Here is an 8,804-nt window from a genome sequence, read left to right on the forward strand (position 1 = left end):
TACTTACATATATCTAATATTCGCGTATATAACGCTCGATATGCGCGCGTATATAACGCCTTTCTAGTCACGGTCAACATACATAATATATAATAAATGTAATGCATGAATAAACTATATGCCGTAATCGGCTACATAAGACCGGACCCATGAACAGAAGGATTACTCATAAATGAGGTAAATGAACATCAAAGACTGAAGTACTCTTAATACTTCTAAGAGTAGAGTAATATGGAATCTCGCTTACTCGCTTATTGGATCATATCATGGGATCATGCCAAAAGAAGGAAAGGTTAGCCTTAACATACCTTGAAGTATACACAATCACCCAACTTCTACCTCTTGAACTTGCAAGTCTACAATTAAGATAACATAGGGCTTAATTAGGCTATTTACTTCGCTTACTAGCCATCCTCAAATGCGTATAAAGCTCAACGGATTATAGACAATAATTTCCTTGTAAGCTTACAACTCTCCACCTTCTCGTTCGATCCCACATCAACTACAATACTCACATCAACAATGACAGCACATATATATATATCAAAATATACGTAAACCCATTTCCAATCATCTCTTAAAACAACCCTATATCACTACATTGTTCTTCATCAACTTAACACTTCCACAATTACCTTCTCTTCACTTAACATCACTAAACTCTTGATAACCAACTTAAACATAAGGGTAAAAATCATGTATATACCTTGACGGGTCAAGGATCCCAAGAATCACTCCAACTTCAACTCCCCAAACTTTACAACCTTGAAGAAACCCTAGAAGCAACCTTCCTCTTCACCACCTCTAAGTTTACGGGTCCGGTCTTATCAAATCTTCACTAATATGATGGAAAATATTGGGAGAGAATATCTTAGGATTTTTTTGATTTTGGAAGGAGGAAAATATGAAATAGGGTCGTGGACCACCTATTTATACTTGGAAGCCAAAAAGGCTACAGCGTCCAGTTCGATGAGCAGGTCGACGGTCCGTCGACTTGCCCCGTCAACCTGTGCCTGTAGATACAAGGTTGCGGGATCCTGTCAATGACCTATCGACGATGACTGGTGTTCTGCATATTTTTCTGATTCAGTTCCGATTGCGTCGACTTGATTCGCTCAACTTTTAACTCTATAAAATTTGCCAGGAATATCTGTTGGTACCCTTGTACACGGGGTAAGCCATTTTCTACCTCCAAACTCGGGCTTGGGTCTCTATTCCAAGGGCATACCCGACTAGGAAACCATAAGTTCTACCGCTACGGACACGAGGGGTGTAACACGTAGTAAAGTGTAAGGTTTTTTTAAATCTTTTTCGGTGACTTTAGTTTTGATATCAGTGGTCATGATATTTCATTATTTGGTATTTCAATGCTTATAGTACATAAAAGGAATGGATGCCACTTTAGTTTTCAATGAGTTTGATTGACTGATAACTTCCCAGAAGAAAAAGGTGAAGAGTACACAAATGTATTAGTTTATGATTAGGCATTACTTCTTTATAAAGTTCTAAAAATGAGAGAATGCAGTACATTTTACGATGTCTAAGTAAATGCTTCCTCCCAATGCACATGAAGAAATTGAAGCCTCAAAAAGTCACCCTTCAAACTCACATGCATAAGATTATAAAGATGCATCTAAACTTGTGCCTTATCTCCCCAAAATACTCCTACTTTTTTTTTTGTAATTGGAAAAGGCCGATATGAAAGGGTTGTTTTTCCTCATAGGGATCCTTTCAACAAAATATGCTGAAGTGAAAGAAGAGTAATTCAATCCCAAACTTGTGTAAAGTTTGATTGCATTCCGAAGCTTGCAAAAAACTTACTGGTCTTCAAGGTTTCTTATCTGTTTTACAATTATCAGGATTGAATTAATGTAGAATCATTCGCTATTTTTTTTTACAGGATAGTCACATGAAAATATTCGTTGTCAGGTTTTATGTCTATCTAAATCATATGCTGCAGCTGCTCCATCAAGACTTCTGTCAAGGAAAGAAAGTGGTCCAGACACTACTGATTGAAGCAGGGTATGCAATGCCAACTTTCAAGAAAAGGCAACTTAACAACAACCAGTTTTGAGCAATTATGTTAGAGTTCTGCAATAACAACAAGCAATAGCTGGAAAAAAGATGCAGTAACTAAGGCTCTAGATTGGTTGTCGGAAGGGTATCGTTATGTTTTTCTGCAAACATTGTATAGAAAATAACCTATACTACACTCACGTATAGAAAACTGTGTGGATTATAGTTATTCAATATCCATGTTTATTTCAATTACAAGGCGCTATCTAATTCCATACAGTTGAAAGAAAAAATTAAATGCATGCTTGCATTACAATCACTAGTATATATACATGATATACATGTATATATATGGAGGGCCAGATATGCCATGTTTTAATAAATAGCCATAATTAAAGTATCCACTAATTGAACATTTCAATTATGGCCACATTACAAACTAATTAACCAATTAATTCTTTAAACGCGGCCGTGACTAATTATTGCAATTATATCCCTATTTTACTTTAATCAAGCAATAATTGGCCTATTTTAAATATAGCCACAATTAGCAAATTGCAATTAATTGACCATTCCTATTATAACCATATTTAATTCATGCAACTAATTGCAATCAATTTAAAAGAATGAAAATACAATTATGCAACTGATATGTAATCATTCTATTTTAATCAATTTTCTTGAATTAACGGAGCAAAATACTTGTCAATTTTTTTTTTTTTTTTGGTAAATAAGAATTTTATTCCCAAAAAGTGGATGTTCAGTACAAAACAGTAAAGACTGAGATATGGACACAAGTCCCATAACTTCAGCCAGCATCAACAACTAAATTTAAACAACTAAAACAAGGCATCCAAGTCTAACCACTACTTTCCCCTAAACATGGCAGTCAACAAGGGTAAAAATTAAACTTTTTCAACCAATCTGCAACATGTGGCTTCTGTTGTCCTCGTAGATGTATCTCCTGGATAATGTGTTTAACTAAGCTGTCCACGGTTTGCTCTTTGTGCTGGAACATTCTTAGGTTTCGTTCCCTCCATACGTGATAAACAGCAACAGCAAATGTCATCCTGTATACCTCATCTCTTGCACCTCTCCCTCTCGCATTTTTAACAGCCCAAGCAATTTCATCTTCCCACCTCCAATTATTTCTATGAATTCCTTGCCATCGCAGCAGCTTCAACCACAGTTGTCTAGTGGCAGAACAAGCAAAAAATAGATGTGAGTGACTTTCAGGTACTTGATCGCATAGAGGCCATACCTGCGTAGTAGTAACACCCCAACTACTTAGTCTATCTCTGGTGTATAAGTTACCATGAGCAGCTATTCTGAGTATAAAAACCCACTTAGGCAGTCCCATATTGTTGCAAACCATTCTCCTCCACGTGACTTTTGGGAACTCCCCTCTGATTTTCAAGTAGAATTGTTTTGTATGGAAATAGTTCATCTGGGGAATATCGGACAGTGTATAGCCAGCTTCCAAGAAGTACTTCCCTGCTTTCATTATTTTTTGCATGATCCATGAAGCTTGCTTTGGTACATCTTCCAAGAGGTTCCTGCTTCTCCCATAATAGCAATGTATCCATCGAACCCAAAGTTTGTCTTTCTTTTGACACAATTTCCACGTGTTTCTTGGTCGATTGCTTTATTCCATGCAGTGATATCCAAAATATTCAGTCCTCCTGCAGTCTCAGGTTGACACACTTTACTCCAGGCTAGCAATGCCTTCTTTGAGATTTCAGTCCCACCAGTCCATAAGAAACTTCTACAAGTTGCTACAATAGTTTTGATGACTTTCTTAGGTAGAACAAATACTTGAGCCCAAAAGACTTGAATAGAGAAAAGGACAGATTTAATAAGTTGAGCTCTACCAAAGATAAGATAAGAATTTTGTGGTCCAGGACTTGATTCTATTTAGGATCTTACTTAGGAGAGGCTGGCATTGAATATAAGACACTCTTTTAGTATAAAGTGGCACTCCCAAGTATCTAAAAGGGAGTTCCCCTTTTTAAAACCCCAGAGTTTCTAATATTTCCTGCTCTTCTTCACTAGTCATACCACTACAATAGATTGAACTCTTTGAAAAATTCGCCACAAGACCAAAAGCTTTGGAAAAGCACTGAAACCTCTCAAACAGGAGTTGTACTGATCCAATATCCCCTCTACAGAACAATAATAAATCATCAGCAAATCCCAGGTGAATCAGATTCAACCTCTCACATTTCGGGTGAAAGTTGAAATCTGGATTTCTCCCCACTTGTTTCAACACTCTACTTAGGTATTCCATAACCATAACAAACAGAAACGGAGACATGGGGTCCCCTTGCCTTAGACCCTTTTTTGCTTCAAATGGTAAGGATGGTTTCCCATTAATGATGATAGAGTAGGACACTGTTCTTATGCAAGTCATGATCCAGCCAATGAATTTGCTAGGGAAGTTTAATCCTACTAGAACTTGTTCTAGAAAGCTCCACTCTACTGAGTCGTATGCCTTTTGCATGTCAATCTTCAACATACATCTAGAAGACAACCCTCTCCTACCACTTGTTCTAGAAACTCCAGTCTACTGAGTCGTATGCCTTTTGCATGTCAATTTTCAACATACATCTAGGAGACAACCCTCTCCTACCATACCCCTTCACTAGTTCATGACTCAACAGGGCTACTCGATGCTCCCTTCCCAGCTTGATGCCTCCCTCTACCAACTCTATTCCCTGTGATGGAATAGATGGTTGCAGGGAGAATGCATTCGGGGTTCCACTGAGCGTCTCTTCCCGCTCTTACTAGGTTTTCCTCGACCCCTACCACAACCCTTAAATCGATCATCATCACCTACGCGCCATATACATAAACATATATGTAATAATAAAAATATAAAATAAAAATTAACTAGGGAAAAACGACGTGCTAATCCTCCTCGTCCCCATTGTCCTCGTCTGTCCATTCTTTCTTTTTGGTTGTTTCATTTTCATAAACTTATCGATCCACCTCCTCACTTGTTATGAATTTTACTTCCTCCATATCAATTTCTTCTAATATGTGTTCAGGATGCCATAAGTCACTTTCTAACTCATCGTTCACTGTTTAGCGAACACTTAATATGTCGCTCTGGTACGCAAGATCCAACACATTCTCAACTTTCACCCGATCTACAGGATTGATTTTAATTACCACCAACCAACCAGACTTATCTTGTAGGCAATAGATAAGGATCACAAAAGGCACTTGGTTAACATTTTGTGCAATAATAAAATGACCATAGCTTTCATACTCCCTCGGGTGCTTAACTTCAATGATGCTATATTGTTTGTCTTCCCTTGTACCTCTTTTTTCGTGTTGGATAAAACCACTTGCATCGAAAAAGTACCAATTTTTTATGTGGCCAATCAGAATGTATACTGCATTTCTAAAATCTCTTGGAATACACCATAATAATCAACATCCGTATTTTGGCTGCCATCACCCTGCATCCAAATCCTGTTGTTATTATTTTTCTTATTCTTAGAGCATTCGTCGGCCTAAATTGTCGAAATTGATTTCAATTATTTAATCCATTTTGAAATGGTATGTGTAATTTTATTTAAATCATATATTCAATATAAATTGTACTCTAGTTTTGATCACATCAGCTGATGGTGATTTAAATGGGTTTGCGCTTGACTTTTCATTTAAATGTTGAAACTGTAATTTGATATAAATATTTACTATTTTATAGAAAATATATTTATTGTATTATAATAGTATTTGTCAAAGACTTGTCCAACTTGCTGGTGTAAGAATCTAAGGACTTCTCTTAATTTTTTAAAGATTGCCTCTCATATTTATCATGGTTGACTAGTCTCTCTTGTACATTATTGCTATTTCAAAATTGGACCGAATGAAATAACTTCAAAGGTAGTTAAGGTTTGACATTCAGTTTTCAGGTTTCATGATTTGTTGGGTTGTTAATAGATTTTCTGAGAGTTATTTTAATAACCTATGCAATCTTCTATTTATTCGTTGTTATTATTATTATTATTATTAGTATTAGTATCCGTGCGATGCGCAGACGATATTAAAAGACACTAATCTGGTCAAATTTTGATGTCGTTTGTTTTAGTACATTATCAAATTGTTTTAGCAAAATATCAAGTATCATCTAATTTTTCAATATAATACCCTCAAATTAACGATATTTCTGTGAAATAATAGGAAACAAATTAAATCTTTTTTAATATAATTTGAGTTAATCTTTAAATTTAATTCAACATATAAATATTTATACATATCTCTAACCCTTTTTCATTCAGTTTTTTATATTATGATATTTTAACTATTTTTTTCCATTTAGGTCCAAAGTATAAATAGAAACTTTCTCTTATTACTCTGTCGTAAGATCTATTTATAAATCTAATAATTACTATTTAGCACTATTTTACATAGGCAATTAAATTTTCTTCTCTTCTCTTTCCAGTCCACCAAATTTTGAGTTTTAATTTTAGTTGTTGCTAATACATGAAAAATTCAAAGCTTGGACATATAGAAACAAATATAGGTAAGATTTAACAAAGAAGAAACCTCGTTTCAATGACTAGTTTAGTGACCCAGATAATTATTTAATATTACGTTAAATATAAACATGTTCTCGCATACATATAAAGTAGTTGAAAGACTCTCCGCTACTTAACTATCCAATGATTGATCAACAAAAACATAAGTATTTGATCCTTAGACTAGAGATAAAACAGAAATATTTTATAAACTAACTACAGGAATAATTACTCAATGTTAATTATAAAAATAAAAACTTGCATAATGAACAAGCCTCATCAATGCGTAAATACATATTTAATCTGGCTTGTTTCAACATATTAGATCATATTGCTTTAATATATATTTAATTATTATTTTGGTTTTTTAATATAATATACCCAATAACCAAAATTCTATGAAATTAAAGGAAACAAATTTTAAAGTCATTAGATAATTTTAGGATGAAACTAAAGTATCATAATTATATAGTTTAGGATACAAACAACCTGGAAATATATAGCAAAGTTCAAAGCAAATAAGAATACGTTGTAATCAGATGAATAATTATCTCATGAATTTAGTTACGAAAAAGTTCCTAATATTACTGTATTTGTTATTTGTTCGTCATCATCAAATCTTCAATCTCTTTCGAATTGTCATCATGAAAGTTCATTTGTAAACATATGTTTCATTATATATCAAAAGAACTCACTCGTATCTGATTTTTACACCAAGCAAATAAATATAAAAGATATGCCTTGCATATACACTTTTTAACACTTAAAACATGATTAAGTGAATTACATTTTAACTTTAGTTCATTGATTCTTAAGAGTAATTGTTTAATTAGATATAAACATATAAAAAACATATCATATCATGATTACAAAAAAGGTTGATTTAATGTAATTATAAGTAAGCCTACTTTTAATTGTACTTGGAAAGAAAAGAACGTATAAATATATATATATATATATATATATATATATATATATATATATATATATATATAAGTAAGCCTACTTTTAATTGTACTTGGAAAGAAAAGAACGTATATATATATATATATATATATATATATATATATATATATATATATATATATATATATATATTTTAGAGTTACACATACACTCATTTCTTTTTTTTCTTTTTTTAAGGCAATTCCACTAGGCTTTTGGAGGCCTAGGGCTGATTTTATAGATTTTCCTCAAAACACAAACACACAATCTTTACAATTGTGGCCAAGATTGCTAATAGAGATTCAAAAAATAAACTAATGATCAACCTAGAACAAGGTTGTCCCAAATTGATACTACATAAAGCCAAAACTAGAACTAAAACAAGACTAATAATTGCAAGAAAATAACTACTGCCAAAGTTTCTTGAATATAATCCATGCAACCCTGCATAATCCATGCACCATGTCCTTGAAAAAACAGCAACACCAATTGCATCTTGAAGCTTTGTACAATTCTGAGAAAACTGCCCAGTATACTCAACTGGATGTTGTATATCAGTGGTGTCATTTATATCAGCCTCTAAACTCCCATGTGTGTTGTTGAAAACCAACCTGAGAATGACAAATATCTGAATACCTATGTAATATACAGGTGATATACCACAATATATAGAGAGTATATTGCAGTATATCTTGTGTCTATCTATTACATGAGAAGAATCAGCAGACATTTCAAGCAGTGTCCCAAGTTTGAACCCTTGATGCACCATTGAATCAGCCTTCCTGTCCATGCCTCTGTATAACTGGTGCTTAGGTCCTCTACCTGATAAAAACATGGTCCATGTACTAACAATTTCTCTGTAGATTGAGCACAAACTGCTAATACCACTACATAAGAACTTGCCAATATACAAATCATGTTTGATCTTTTGCCATATCCAAGTATACATGTGCTCCCAGTCACCAGAAATTGATAAATGAATCCATGATAAGAAACAACTGTATCCAAGTAGATGTGCATCACATCATGTCCAATATGATTAGAAGCAATGACACACTGATGATCTCCTACAGTTCCTGCTCTAAACCTGTGAAAACATTGAAATTTTTTTAATTCCTGCACAAGAGAACCCTAAGTTTTCTGATACCCTCATGCCATCCTCCATAAGGATTTTGACATGATTGTACCCTTGTAGATTCATTTTACTCCTAATGCAAAGAACTTTCAAATAAAAACCAGTGCCAATTCTTGTCCTTCCAAAATAGCATACTTGATGTCCAGTGTTGAAATTTGTCCATTATCCTTGTTAAATGA

At 33.9% G+C, this 8,804-nt stretch overlaps 1 long non-coding RNA gene across 1 annotated transcript in view; it reads left to right on the plus strand.

The window, feature by feature from the left end:
- LOC132054921 (uncharacterized) overlaps positions 1 to 2,271 on the plus strand; it is a 17,203-nt gene extending 14,932 nt beyond the window's left edge. The window contains exon 2 of the long non-coding RNA XR_009414409.1: positions 1,901 to 2,271. This is a non-coding gene — a long non-coding RNA (uncharacterized LOC132054921). The remainder of the gene's footprint in view (positions 1 to 1,900) is intronic.
- Positions 2,272 to 8,804: the final 6,533 nt, after the last annotated feature.

This window comes from Lycium ferocissimum, chromosome 4 (genome assembly GCF_029784015.1).
Source record: "Lycium ferocissimum isolate CSIRO_LF1 chromosome 4, AGI_CSIRO_Lferr_CH_V1, whole genome shotgun sequence".
Taxonomy (NCBI): Eukaryota; Viridiplantae; Streptophyta; class Magnoliopsida; order Solanales; family Solanaceae; genus Lycium; species Lycium ferocissimum.